Below are 16,454 nucleotides of genomic sequence, written 5' to 3' on the forward strand. Positions count from 1 at the left end.
AATGGCTTACGTGACAATAATTGGGGTCCAGCAGCTAACCCGTTTAAAAATACTTCACAGACAAAGAACACAACTGACTTAAAACAAACATTCAAATTAATATTAAAAGACACTAGCAAAAAAGTGTTTCTAGTGGACAGTACATATATATAGTAAAATATAATGAAATATACACTTTCAGGATAAAGTACAAATTAGGTAAAATATAAACATACGAAATGAAAACAAAACACCAAACAACTAGTGCGTCAGAATCATATCTTTGGACCTACCCGTATCTAGAACGCCAAAAGATGGACACACGAATACTGAGCCACGTCAAGAGTCATACGACTAAAATAACATAAAAGGTAGTGACACATCGAGGGAAAACTGTATAATAAATTAATACACTACGTCCTAGAATCTATAACTCAAACCCTTTCTATATTATATATGAAATATATCTGAATATCTATTAGGTCTTGGTACTTTCCAATTACATTTTAAGAAAAAGAGGACGAAACATTTTGTTTCAAAATCCTAGCTCATTAATGTTTTGCTCATACGCCGATGACATTTTGACAAGTTTGTGTTGCAGCTGCAAGCTCTTGAATACCCTGTAGGTTGAGAACGGTATACTCTATATGCAGATAAAACTGGAATATTGCTGCTTAGGTGCAAATAAAATGTATAAGTTAAAATTGAAATTATTTCGTTTGTGCTGGTACTGAAATGACCGCTGTAGTCATATTCGAGGTATATGATGAGGTGGAGGAAGCTGTATACTGTGGAATGATATTTTTTTTGTTAGATACCAATGTTCGTGGGATTCGTGTGTACAGGTGAACCACCAAATAAAATGTTTAAATTTTATCCTGGCTTGATTGCACACATTTGTAAAACCAAGAAATAAAATATGCACGAAAATTTTTTTTTCCTAAATCCACAAAATATGGTACGCAGGGAATCGGATAATTCCACAGTTTGTGTTTTTTTTTCAAACCTCTTATTAAGGAGAATGGGAACTTATAATAGAATGGAAAGTGTTAGAAGGAATTCTAACACATATGACAATAAGAAAAGGTCGGACAGGAGAGGCGCACAATTGGCTTCAATAGGATTGTCGACTACTTGCTAGAAAATATCTCTTATCCAACAAATATGTTGTCAATGAGAAAATCCAGCATACCGATTAAATTTGAATTATCTGATTAACATTTATTATAACAGAAGCCTTATTTTTTTATATAGGAAAGAAAAATAAGCATTCAATTCGTATTTGGAAAAGTACACTTAAACAAATCAAATGTTTACAGATGTAGTATAGATAGTTGGAATATTGGAATATTTTATTTAAATTTAAAAAAAACATCATGACACATGTTTCATATCCAGACTTTATTTTGTATCTCAAAAATTCTTAAAGTATTCGATTTCTGCTATTTGATATATTACTGGAAAGTAATGTAATAGGACCGTCCAAACAGTACCACATCTATGCCTGTAAACGAACAAAAAGCTTTTTATCTCGTCTGCAATTTTCAGAACTTACTTCCGACCACAGATACTATTCCACAATGTTTAGATAAGCAGTACATTCAAGATTGCAAAGTTCCCTTGACGTAAATTTATTTCAGTATGGCCAAAATGAAAGTGCTCACACATTTATGATCAAATGAGTCATCTTAAATATTGCCTGTGAATATAAAAAAAGTCATTTAAAAAAAATTCCGAAATAAGAATGCTTGAAATTCACGCGGACTTCCAATTTCTTAAGTAAGATAATAGAGATTTTTATATCAATGAATATCTTATGGTGACCTTTATACGTCTTATTTTTTTAATTTCGATATTGCTGCTGTGTCATACAGTTCTTATCCGTATAAACATATCTAAACTTTGAAATATTAAATCCCCCTCACCTTAGCAGCAATATACCAACATCACCTGCATATTGTATATACATCTGATGTTCAGTAGTTGTCGTTTGTTGGTGTGGTTCATAAGTGTTTCTCGTTTCTTGTTTTTTATATAGATTAGATCGTTGGTTTGTCCCGTTTGAGTGGTTTTAGACTAGTAATTTTTGGGGCCCTTTATAGCTTGCTGTTCGGTGTGAGCCAAGGCCCGTGACCTATAATGGTTTACTTTTATAAATTTTGACTTGGATGGAGAGTTGTCTCATGGGCACTCATACCACATCTTCTTCTATCTAACTAAAGCGACATATAAAACTAACGGGTGTGCTCACATGCAGCATACAAAGTGTTCTACGACAGGTGGTAAACTCATCACATATCACATTTATTGTCCGTTGTAAATGTAACCTTTATAAATTCTGCAATATCTGTTTTATTGAATTTTATTTGTTGTAAGGAATATGAAAAATACAGGTCCCGCCAGTGAAACAGCGATCGACTACTCTTTCTGACTTTCTCCTGCAATGCGTTTGATTATCAAGTATGTTATGATGAAAAAACAAAAACCGGCAACAACTGGGATGAACTCCGGAGCTACGAATCTGGTTCTTATGACCAGTTGAAATTCAGTGATAGTTAAATTCGGTCCAGGCACAATTGATAGAAGATACAGGACGGTAGCTACGACAAGAAGAAAATATACGTGATCAGCTGCGACACTTATATTCCATAATAACGGTCAACTGAATCATAATGTCCGTAAAGCTTTCAAATGATTGACTTAAATTTTATTACAATAAGTAACCCTCAGATCATAAGATTCTATGTCAGAAGTAACCAAAACCAAGGAAATCATGATAAAGACAAAAAAGGGGCGACAGTGGTTTACCAATGTTCAAATCTCATAAATCGATTAGGAACAGACAAATAAAGTAACAAACAGAATCTGAGGGCATTGCATGAAATCGAAAAGGAGCGAGACTATGCGCGTAGACAGAATAAGTTTCTCCTGATATGCATGCATCCAAGAAAACCAATAACTGGAAATTAATTAGCAAAAAAGGGTTTTAACACGTACAGGTATGCATACGCACTCTGTTCGTGGACAATCGGGTAGTTTCTGTCCGGCTGGGCATGCTTTTCTGCATTGTTTACATGGTGCTGATAATATATTGATTTACAAAGTCAGTTTCAGTTTAAATCTTGATTTAAACCATTTATAGTTGTTTTACCATAACTGTCACCCAGGTGGTGAAAGATATTTTAACAAATATATTTATGATGTAATATATTTGAAATTAAAATGTCACTACATTTGAGATATTTATTTGTAAAATATAAGTCATTACATCAAGTTACTTGCAGTTTTGTTGACAGCGCTGCTTTTCTTGGCCTTTACGACCAGGGGTGTTTGAAAAAATGTCATTTTGTTTTATAATAACAGAATATTTCTAAACTAATATGTCTATGCGTATTTAAATTGCTAGCAAAAGCCTGCATGTTGAAAATTAAACAATTAGATTTAAAAAAATGGAACCAGTTGTCTTTGAACGTGTTTAAGTGCTTCGTTGCATGCATTCGTTCTTTTTCCTTTTTTACATATCGGTCGTTTGTTGTCTGCTTTGTCTGCTTTTAGTAACTTGAGAGATTCGTTTTGTCGCCTTGAACACGACGAGTGTCACAAGCTCGTAGTATCTGCTAACCCTTCCAATGTACTCTCAGTTTTTGGTTTCCTTGTTGTTGCTTAGTATTTAGTTGTATTGAGTGTTATTTAGTCTGGGGTTTTTCGCTTTTCGTAGGTTCTCGTTTTTGGCAATGATTTTCATGGCAACTTTTGTGTATTTTTTCTTTCTGTTAAACTCTCTTGAGTTGCGGACGATATCGTAAACCGATTACAACACAAGTCAATTCAATACTGACCTTTACAAAGGGTATACTTTTGGAACAAATTGGGGGGAAAAGTATCAACTTTTTTATAAAACCATAATTTGCAGATCAAATTCCCCTACCCGCTTTAACAAAATGCCTCATTAAGACATTGTTCTTTGAATATTCATCCCCTATCTTCTTTAACCAAATTGATTTGGTGAAATCTGCATTATACATGAATCTAGTGTGAATTGGTATAATTCAACAAAATATATAACATAGATTTTAAACCTTAACTCGTTCGAACAAATTGTTTCTTTTGCCTTCAACTGAAATAGAAAATAAATCGAAACTTTGAAAACAACTTAGGAATTATAACATTACGAACGAAACAGTAACCGAATTGCACCTTGTACCCTAGTTGTATAAAAATAAGAAGATGTGGTATGATTGCTAATGAGACAACTCTCCACAAGAGACCAAATGACACAGAAATTAACAACTATAGGTCACCTTATGGCCTTCAACAATGAGTAAAGCCCATACCGCATAGTCAGATATAAAAGGCCCAGAAATGACAAAGTTGGGTCTATCTTACTCAAAATACGACGGCAGTCTTTTAGGTTTTCTTAGAGACTAAACATTTCTAAATTTTAGCATACCTCTAAAAGCACCTCTTTCAACATAGCTAAATTAAGGTAAAAGTACATCAAACGGTCACATTATATATCAATAGATGAAGTATCCAGTGAAAGCAATTAAAATTTCCATAAACGTCGAATGCAACGTCCACAAAAATTGACTTTTCACAATGATCAATTTATATATATCCTGGTCACTCATTTCTTACAAAATGCATATTTAAAATCATCTTGTATGAAATTGTTCGAAAAATATGGAGAAAAAAGTCAATTATTCAGTTTTAAGGATGTGTAGTTAAGCTTTGATACGATTCAGGAACTTTTCAAACAAAATATTGGATCGTTTGGCGGTCGGTTCAAACTCAATTGTCTACGAATTAGTCAAACTCCCATAATTCCCGTCAAAATTGTATATTAAAACGGACGATTAAAAAAATATGCCGACAATTAATTCTACTTAGTATGAAAGCTTTATGTCAAACTATGTATAATAATTGATGTAGTTTAATCTACGGATGGATAGATGGAGACCATTTCCATATACACTACGACAAGTCAAGCAGAGGGTAATTTACGCACCTGCTGACTTTCTGGGATGTGGTAGCCATTTCTCATGCTCATTCTCCACAATCGAACGCACATGGGGACAAATATAACGTTACTAGTATGGTTTTTTTTTTCAATCCGGTGTTAATGCTTGAAAAAAGAATAACAAAAATACTGAACTTCAAGGCAAATTCAAAAAGAAGAAGTTCATAAAAAAAGACAAAATCATATGCTATCAATCAACGGAACAAGTGAAAAACAACTGCCATTTTCCTGAAAATGGTGGATAAAGCATGGTTTTATAACTAGCTAAACCTCCAACTTATGACAGTTGTTTATAGGTCCGTTATATTGACACAATTGGGCGAGCAACCTAAACATACATGAAAGGTTGATGTGACAATAATTGGGATCCAGCAGCCAAAACTGTGTTAACAAACATCACAGACATACACCATAACTGATTTCAAAATTCAAACAAATATACAAATAAAACTAACGAAGACGCCAATAGAAAAGATGTTTTAGTAGTAAAATTTTGACTATGAGGTATTTACAATGACGTCAACAACAAAAGTTGTTGTCGTTGACAGTACATACAGTATATAGTATACAGGTTTTTGATAAAGTCAAAAGTTTTAGGTATATGACCGAGTGTGAATGAACCCAATGAGTATACGCTTACCTGGTACGCAGTCACAAACCACAGTATTTAGGTCGTCTTAGGTATACAATCCCGTATTCTCTGTCCAGCTGGGCATCCTAATCTGCATTGCTTACATGGTGCTTAAAATATATTAAATTCAAAGACATAGACATTCAAACGTATAATTTTGCAACGAAAAGACGGTTTGAATATACTATATACCATTTATGGTTGTTTTAACACGACTGTCACCCAGATGTTTTTTTTACGCATGTGTAGTTAAGCTTGTGTGCGATTCAGGTACTCCTCAAACAGGAGGTGAACAACTGTCAGAGATTTTTCCTCAAGGGAAATTTGTTTTTCCTCAGAGGAAAAAGATTTCCCTTAGGGAATTTGCTGCATAAATTTTTCCTTAGAGGAAATTCTTTTTCCTTAGAGGAAATTATATTTCCTGTGAGGAAATTCTATGAACTTCATTTTCCTTTGAGGAAATTTTTAATAAACATTTTCCCTCAAGGAAATTTAATGATTCCAAATTTCCCTTGAGGAAATTGCAAGATTACAAATTTCCCTTAAGGAAATTTCATTATTGAAAATTTTCACTGAGGAAATTTGGGGCCACCTAATTTCCTCAAAGGAAATGATGTATATGTTAATTTACACTGAAGAAATTAAAAATCACTGTTTTTCTTTAAATTTCCTCTGAGGAAAAAAAAGATTCTTTGTTTTAAAAACCTCCAAGAAAATTCATATATATCATATATTGCATTGAAGTATATTTTAAGCTCATTTTTTTACGGACATTGGTTTCAATATTGGCATGTAACTTGTGAATAAAAATGCACACATTCAGCTAGAAATATTTATTCATGACTGTATATAAATAAAAAGTTAACATAAGAGCAACCTCTGTAGCTACTAGAGTTTTTGAATTTTGGTTGATCCTGTGACTCAATTTTACAACCATATTACTACATATATATCTTGTTGTATTAAATAATAATCAATTAAGACTTTCAACATGAATATACAGTAAAAAACAAACCAATATAAACAAAAAACTGAATCAATGTACTGTGGATTCTTGTTGAACAGTTCTATTAATTTAAAATGAACATAGTAAATGCAGAACATACAAACATGCAAATAACTAGTAGCCTACGTCAAAGGTATGACAACAAAGCTGAGATTTTGATTCTTACTTTCAATTTGTTATATAACATGTATAATTTCTCTTAACAAAATATGCATCATACACTTTTTGAAACAGTAATTTAGAAATTCCATATCCCATGAACTGTCTTTTTTTCCTATTTTCACTAAAATTGGAACCAACGAAAATAAATAAGTCACAGCATCAAGATAACAAAAGAAAAACATTATTAACCACAATTAAAAAGTAACTATTAACTGTTAATAAGTACCGATTAAAGTGGCGGATTGCATGAAAATGGCAAAACCATATAAAATATCCGGATTAAAACTTAAACAATTCAATAAATATTTATACATATATTAGAATAACACTATTAATAATTAAATACACATATATATATAATATATATATCATGTATGTACACAACAATAAAATGCATACAGCAATTCATCCTCAATTATTATTAAATAATATGTTTACATGCAAAGTTAACATTTAATAGAAGCTATATTATTATTAGTGTTTTGAATAATTTGTTCTAACAGAAAAAAGGAAATTGTCCATGGGTCTCGCTGTCCTGATCTAATAAGTCATGCAATCGGGTTGACAGATAATTTTGGAAAAGAATTAAAATGAACATGTCTACAGAATATCAAATTGGTCTGACACAACTTCATGATTAACAACATCAATCATTACAATAAAATTTGGTCACAACTACCTGCTAGAGGATGTTTAAATGAACTTACAAGATTACAAAATGCACCTCTTCTACTATAAATCTTGTATCGTTAAAATCGAAATGCAGTCAAATTTCTTTTTAACAATTAAACCAATGTAAAAGCAGATATTTCAATATTCCACCAAAAATCTCTTTTGCCCAAATCTAAGCTGCTTCAGCATTTTAAATGCTCTGTTAAATGTTTCATCGTTGGTTCTTAAATCTGGCCTTCACAGTTTTAGATGTCTACAAAACATATTGTACGCATCAAAATTGAAATCATATAAAGTATGAACAATACCTAGACATAACAGTCACATTAATATATACACTTAATAAATATAACTTCTAATTAAATTAAATAAGCATCAATAATGGTATTAAAGACAATCTCTGAAAATGTCATGCTCTTATTATATTAGTACATATTTTTCATTGACACAATTTCATCCAGAAAAACTGAGTGTAGATTTAAATAAACTGTTATCACAGAGATATTTCTCACCTTTTTGTAATTTTAAAAATGAAAATATTGAAATTAAAATAGCAATACTTTAACATGTAAGTTATGCATATATTCAAAGTCGATGAACCATGACTGAAGGTAATTGGCTACCCCATCTCCATGGAAATGAGATATGCCAATACAACTGCATATCAAATACCATTGACTTATCATACTTTGTTCCCTTTAAACAAATCTAAACACAAACATTAACTTGTAAATTAAGTAAAAGTTCAGTCAAGTAAGAATGATGAGGGGGTGGAGCTATATAATCTCCATAGAAACAATACTTGCAAATGCCAATAAATTTACATACCAAATATCATTGATTCAACATTAGCAGTTCATCTTTAACCGATCTAATCACAAACTATTACATTTAAACTATGCAAAAATTTAAAAGTCAATAGACCATGACTGAAGGGGTAGTGCCAAATAGTCTCCATGGAAATGAGATGTGCCAATGCTTTTACAACTGCAAAAAATAGTTAACATTGGCCTGCCACTAATGGTTCTCCTTGAACTGACCTAATCACCAACTAATACATGTAAACTAAACAAAAGTTTCAAATTCAATAGACCATGTCTGAGGGGTAGGGCCAAATAGTCTCCATGGAAATGAGATGTGCCAATGCTTTTACAACTGCATACACAGACTACTCCCCCTCCCCCAAGTTAATGAAATTTAGCTCCACTTAATACCGCAAAAAGTTTTGAACTGACCAGAATAAAAATGCATACAGATGTTGTATTTTATATATTTAAATGCATTCATGATTACTTGTTCGAATAGGATTAATATTGAGTCCTTTATTTAATAGATGTAGATGACATAAATTGCCATTTGGTTATTTACCATTATATTCTAGACTAAGAAAATAATTCTTATAAATAAAATGTTTTTTCCTTACTACCTACTAAATGTCATTTTGGGCATGTAACATGTAATAGGAAACACACATATATTTCATCTTGGCCTAATTTGTTGAAATAGACTTTAACATTCAGTGTTAAAATGTCATGAGAAAGCATATATTCAATGTCTACAAAGATATTCTTTGACGACTCAGTGTTAATACTGACACATGCTGTAATTTCAAAATTTGCTGATTTATAGCATCCCTCAGGGACCTGTCTATGATTGATGGCCTTGCTCTGACATCTTCACGGAATTTAGGTAGAACACTAGGCAGAGGAATTAAAGGTACTCTTCTTTCATTCAATTCAATTCTTTCTAGATATCTTGTCCACCAAAGAGCATCATCTTCAGCAAGACGGCCAGCTGATTGATATTTTGGAATGTCCTGCTGCAGTGATCTCAATATAGGGAGAACTTTTTCTCTCCTTGGCTCTATAACGTCAAGAATATTTGGAAAATCTGAAATAAAATTAAGTTTATATTGTTTCATGGATTTAGTTTTTCCAATAAAAATTTTAATATATGTAAATTTCTAATTGATGTAGAGAATACTTTTACCCTATGTCAAATTGTATCATATATGCTTTAGATTTGAAAATATAAGCTATAATCTGCATATTGCCCCTTAGGTTTAATTTTAGCCATGGAGGTCATTTTTTTGGCAAAACAAAAACTTTAAATATACCCTAAGAATCATTCAAATAAAGTTTAGCATTAATTGGTAATGTAATTATAAAGAATTTTTTTTTTTTTTAAGTTAACACTGATGGACAACAATGATGAGTGTTGGTCAAAGCTCTCATGGACTTTCAAGCCAGGTCAGTTAAATAATGGACACCATCATGATCATTCACTTCTCTCAGATCTGTACTTATCACCTTTTTGTTGTTGGGATATAAGAGTACCTTGCCACTTCCACTCTGTGTGTTTGTTATATGTATTTCTATTTGTATCCATCTGATGAGTTAAGCTTTTTTCAACTGATTTTTATAGTTCGTTCTTATGTTGTACTGTTACACCACTGTCCCAGGTTAGAGGAGGGTTGGGATTCTGGTAAAATGTTTAACCTTGCGACATTCTGTATGTATGTGCTTGTCTAAGTCAGGAGCCTGTAATTCAGTGGTTGTTGTTTGTTGATCATGTTGATGTGTTACATATTTGTTTTCGTGTTTGAATTGTTTTACATTTGTCATTTCAGGGCCTTTTATAGCTGTATATGCCGCTTTGCTCATTCTTGAATGCTTTACGGAGACCTATAGTTGTTAATTTTTGTGTCATTTGGTCTCTTGTGGAGAGTTGTCTCATTTGCAGTCATACCACATCTTCTTTTTTTATATTTTGAGAATTATCTGCCTTTAAAAATCTTGAATTTTATTATGATTTGTATAATTTATCAAAAGTGTCTTGTATATGATATGTTGAATCCGTTATTACCATAAATAAAGCTGTCTTCTTTCAAAAATAAAAAAGTGTAAGTGTAGTTAAGGACTTTGATAATTTGTAATAGGTAAAACCTCCCATATCTTTGATTAGTTTTTATTAACTACCTTAAAACCCAATTGCTTCTTTTTATATGCTAAATAGTAAAAACAATTTCTTACCTGGAATATGAGGCACAACAATAGTCCTGTATTCCTCTTCACTGAGAGGCCAATCTTTGATGGACGCATGGACTTGATCATCTGGTCCAAGTTTGAATTTAAAAACATGTGGACACTTAATCCCAGTGAGTTTTAGTAAACCTTGGTACTGTCCTTTAAAATGCCAAAGGCTGTGCAGGTGCTCTACAGTTGGTTTAGGCTGGAAGCTTTCTTGTATTGCCTGGTGCAACTTTGGCAAAGTTTGTGCATTTGTTCTATTTAATTTGGAGCTGATTCTGCTGAACATTTGGTCAATATCCTCATGCGTGTGTCCAACCATAAGAAAGCTCAATTTAACCTATTGTACAAAGAAAAAAACGAATTTACACATTGTATTATAAAACAGTTCAAAGTTATTTATATTTTGATTTCCATGTTTGTTGTTTTTAATCGTAACTTTAATAATCAGGGGAGATTAAAATTGTGTAGCATTGCTGCATAATCATGATGAATTTAATACAGATCCAATACAGCAGGATACCAACAGACCACTTAGTCAGATAAACATATATTTACAGGGTTGACATGATCAGCTGCACGACATGGTCAACAAATATATAGCGTTTAAAAATTTCATATAAAGCAGGTATAATTCATTTTTGGACAAGTATTTTTCATGGTCACTTGCCCGAAAGGCAAGTAGTTAGAAAAATTAGCTGGAAAAAATGTACAGTGGCCTTTCTTTTCTTTTGATATTCTAAAAGCTATCTTCTTGTATTCTATTTTACAATTCTATCCTTAAGTTTAGCTTCTAATCACATAATGATGTTTTTTCCTGTATAATCCATACAAAATGTGTTACTTTGTCACAACCTGTAGCTTGAGAAAATGCTCGGTGACCTATGACATTTTATCATATTTTGGAACATATCACAATATATACTACGTTTTGGCAAAGTGAACAAATTCTATCATTTTTAATTTGACTCCCATACCACTTTATACCTTTCTGCTTTGAATGAAAATGGGTTATAATCAATAATTTAATGTTACACAGATCAATACCATATTAGTTAGCTAATTGCTTTTAATGGAGAATGATACAATTATTATATTTTTAAGTTTTTTAGGTATTTGACTTGTAACTGTCTTGTTTTACTAGTGAATTATTAGTATTATCAGCCATGGACCAGTGAGGGTTGTCACAAAATTCCCTTTTTTTTTTGGAATGACTAGCTTTTATTCAACATTTTCATTGAATTTTCCATTTTAAGAATCTCATAGCCTTAAAAACTAGAGGCTCTCAAGAGCCTGTGTCGCTCACCTGTATTTACTGATGCTTTGGAAATCATGTAAAATAAGGTTAAAATCATAATTAATAATATTAGATATTAGATATTATAATGATATCTAAGATAATAACAAAAAACTGCAAAATTTCTGTAAAATTACTAACTCAGGGGCAGCAACCCAACAACGGGTTGTCGGATTCGTCTGAAAATTTCAGGGCAGATAAATCTAAATCTGATGAACATTTTTGTCACCTGTCAGATTTGCTCTAAATGCTTTAGTTTCAGAGATATAAACAAAAAACTGCATTTTACTCATATGTTCTATTTTTAACCATGTCCGCCATGATGGTTGGAAGGCGGGGTCTTCGGACAAATTTTTTAAACAAGATACCCTAATAATGATTATGGCCAAGTATGGTTAAATTTGTCTCAGTAGTTTCAGAGAAGAAGATTTTTGTAAAAGATTACAAAAATTTACGAAAAATTGATAAAAATTGACTATAAAGTGCAATAACTCCTAAAGGGGTCCACTGACAATTTTGGTCAAGATGACTTATTTGTAGATCTTACTTTGCAGAACATTATTGCTGTTTACAGTTTATCTCTATCTATAATAATATTCAAGATAATAACCAAAAAACGCAAAATTTCCTTATAATTACCAATTCAGGGGCAGCAACCCAACAACAGGTTGTCAGATTTGTCTGCAAATTTCAGGGCAGATAGATCTTGACCTGATAATCAGTTTACCCTATGTCAGATGTACTCTAAATGCTTTGGTTCCAGAGATATAGGCCAAAATCTACACTTTACCCCTATGTTCTATTTTTAGCCATGGCGGACATCTTGGTCGGTTGGCTGGGTCATTGGACACATTTTTTAAACTTAATACCCTAATGATGATTGTGGCCAAGTTTGGTAAAATTTGGCCCAGTGGTTTCAGAGGAAAAGATTTTTGTAAAAGCTAACAACGACGGACGACGACAATGACGGACGACGGACGCCAAGTGATGAGAAAAGCTCACTTGGCCTCCTGGGCCAGGTGAGCTAAAAAAGGATTTGAAGAATTGAATAATGATTTTGATAAATTATTGTAGAACTACCTTTTTAAATATCTTTGCTTTCACAAGTTGGCACAGAAACATGAGGACATAGTTATTCTTATTGTCTTTAGCACAGTTATCAGCTTGCACATACAATGTGGGTGGCAGAGAGCGATTTCTTTTCTGAAAAAAACAAAATAAAGTTTTATTAGTAAAAAAATAATTTTTCAGAACTGTTTTTTTGCTATAACATACTTGTTTTGAGAGTTCATTTTATGAAGTATACTAAAATAAGGTCAGATGAAATCTACCAGACCAATATGTTCACTTAACAACCATTCCATTCCATACACCAAATAAATATCACATATAAATTAGCATGAAAGAATCTAAATTTTTTTCAAGCAGTAAAAATTCATAAGAACTGTTACGAAACTTCATATTAGTAACTGTATACAAAGTTAACAGCCTCTAGGCCTTAAACATTCTGAAATATATAGGTTTTAACAAAAGAGTTTATGCCAATGTCTGATAGTAATACCTATATGACACTTTATGCTACTTTTGGAGCAGCCGCAGACAAAACCAAAATATATGTCAACAAAACAACATACTATGCCCTGACACACAATCCTTTCCAGGTTCAGTAGACAATGAAATTTGGAACAAAAAGTTAATTTTACAAAAATTTCAAACTGAGAATTTTAAACGTAAGTACCATAGTGATAATTGTTGCCAAGTTTGGTTCCATTTTGGCTTTATAGTTTCAGAGAAAATTTTGTAAACGTTTAAACACAGACAGAAAGTGGTGAGAATATTTCACTTGACCTTAGGGTAAGGTGAGCTAAAAATCAATTAATGGACTTCAAAGGTCACAACCCTTGGTCATATCTCAATATAAGTGAATTATCATTGACACCTACCTTTGATATGTCATCCAGCACTCTCATGAAGCAGTTTATAGTCACATCTGAATCAGGTGCAAATTGGTCTGTCCAGGTGAAGGCATAGGGATGAAGAACACCAGAATGGCATAATACTCCCGTAAGATGGTGATGCATCTTAGATAGCTTGCAATCTGCCTAAAATAAAATTACTAAATTGAATTAAAGAATTTAAGAAAAATAATCAAATTAAAAATATGAGACCACAAGACACCATGCACCACTTGCACTTTCATTTACCTTATTAAATTTTTTATTTAAAGTTCATATCATTATAAACATGTGAACTTAGTTACAAGATCATTTGACAATATTGTGGTAAACTACCTCTACCTAATCAAGAATGTACTGGATTCAAACTATCACATCTTTGTGCATTGAGTAAGCCTGTAGTTGAAATCCATAATATTTGGCATGTAGTTGAAAAAGATCACAGCATATTCAAATTCCACCAATAACTACTATTATTTATTATTTGTATAGAAATTGGTATGATCACATGAATTGTCTACATAATAAAAGTCATTTGGTGATGCAAGGCTATAGTAGCTTTCTATGAGTAATGGGTTTGCTCATTGTTGAAGACTGTACTGTTACTTTAAAGTTGCTACTATATCATTTGGTGTCTGGTAGTTAGCTGTTTCATACCATAGTTTCTTCTTTCATAAAGCAATTAAAATTACCTTTGTAATGTTATGGAATCTTGGCAAATTTGTCTTAGCTTGATCCATTCCATCTATAATTAGAGAAAGGTATTGATCTGGATCTTCCTGGGCCTTGTTATTGTGTTTGTAATACTTCTGTCTACATAATCTGTAATAAGAACATGTTTTATTTAATATGGCAATAATCGGGGCCAATCAAGTAAATCCTGAAATTGCACAACATTTTGAACTGGAATTCTGATTCAGAATTGGAAAAACATGAAACATCAAACCTTTTAAGAAAGCATCAACCAACAAAGCATCATATCTGAAACACCTAAATAAAGCTATATATATTTATTTTGAATAAAATACGTCTTTTATGGTACAATGGCAGCTGAATATAATGCTCAAATTCACTTCAATATAAATTATACTGTATACTTTACCAAGCATAAGAGATTTCTGTTAGAAAGTCAAAGATAGCAGTTGCTTTCACAAAGGGTTGTTGTTACGATACTTTAATAAATGGTCATAGTTACATAACTCCCGTACAAATGGTCGAATTAAAATAGTGGTACTTTATAGAAACTACACACGATGGCAAACCTAAGCATCGAGTATTCAAGAAAGCTTTCTGTAAAATGCTTGCAGAGGAATTACGTTCACAGATGTTATTGTCACATTACTCCAAAAGATAGTCAAAGTCCCAAAACTCCTGTAAAAATGGTCGAATCAAAATGACGGTACAATATGATCAATTACATAAAACAGCAAATAATCCTACATAGCATTGGAACCTTTTTTGTAAGATAGACTAAGAGGAATTTCGTTAAAGTCCTATTGCTCCCATGTAATTGTCAAACAAAACGGACGATATATGACGATTAAGAGAATATGACGACATATGATCCTCCATAGTATGAACGGGTTATGTCAAACTGTCTTTGAGAATTGATGTGTTTCAGTCAAACGGACGGATGGAGACCATTACCATAGATGTGGAGTGGAATATATGCGCGCCTGCTGCCTTCCTTGGATTTGGTAGCAGTTTCTCGTGCTCCCTTTTCAAATTCGAATTTGCATCGGACATAAATTACATTACTTGTTTGCTTGTTTCAATTCGGTGTCACTGTTCTAGTTAAGGCTTGTGATTACGTGTGAATGAACCCCATAAATATACGCTTACCTGGTACGCAGTCACAAACCACATTTGAACCGTCTTCAGGTGTGCAATCTCGGATTCTCTGTCCGCCTGGGCATCTCCTTCTGCATTTGTTACATGGTGCTAAAAATAAAGTTTAGCAAAAATTATGGATATGTAAATGTATAAAGGCCTTAACTATAGACGGGAAATGAGCATTATTCATCAAATTGAGAAGCACCTTCATACACCACGTACCACTGTTATCTAAAATAGTTTTTCACCTTAATACTAAATAATCGTTTCGCACACTTAATTAATAATGTTTAGTTCTGAATAATATGTTATTCATTAGGACGCTTATTTTGAACATTGTTGGCAACCATGCATTGTTGTCTGATACATATAAGTGGATTATGTTTTTATTTATTCTGCACGTTTCGCCCATTATTCTCTATTATGTAAACCCCATCTCGGTGTGCAATGCAATGCAATGGTTAACATACATAACCTTGTCATACCGACAAAGAATTTTATGAAACATTGGCGGAAGTTTTTTCGTGATTAATTGACATATATATAATAATAAGAAGATGTGGTCTGATTGCCAATGGGACAACTCTCCACCAGAGATTAAGTGACATAGAAATTAACAACTATACGTCGCCGTACAAGCTTCATCAATGAGCAAACCCCATACCGCATAGTTAGCTATAAGAGGTCTCGAAATGACGTATGCAAACCAATTCAAACAAGAAAACTAACGGCCTGATTTATGTACAAAACAATGAACGAAAAACAAATATGATATACAGCAAGAAACGAAAACCACTGAATTACAGGATCCTTACGTGGGACAGGCACACCACCTTTTCTTGGCCCTCATTCCTATCCAGGTCATTTTAT

The sequence above is a fragment of the Mytilus californianus genome, unplaced genomic scaffold (assembly GCF_021869535.1).
Source record: "Mytilus californianus isolate M0D057914Y unplaced genomic scaffold, xbMytCali1.0.p SCAF_8, whole genome shotgun sequence".
Classification (NCBI taxonomy): Eukaryota; Metazoa; Mollusca; class Bivalvia; order Mytilida; family Mytilidae; genus Mytilus; species Mytilus californianus.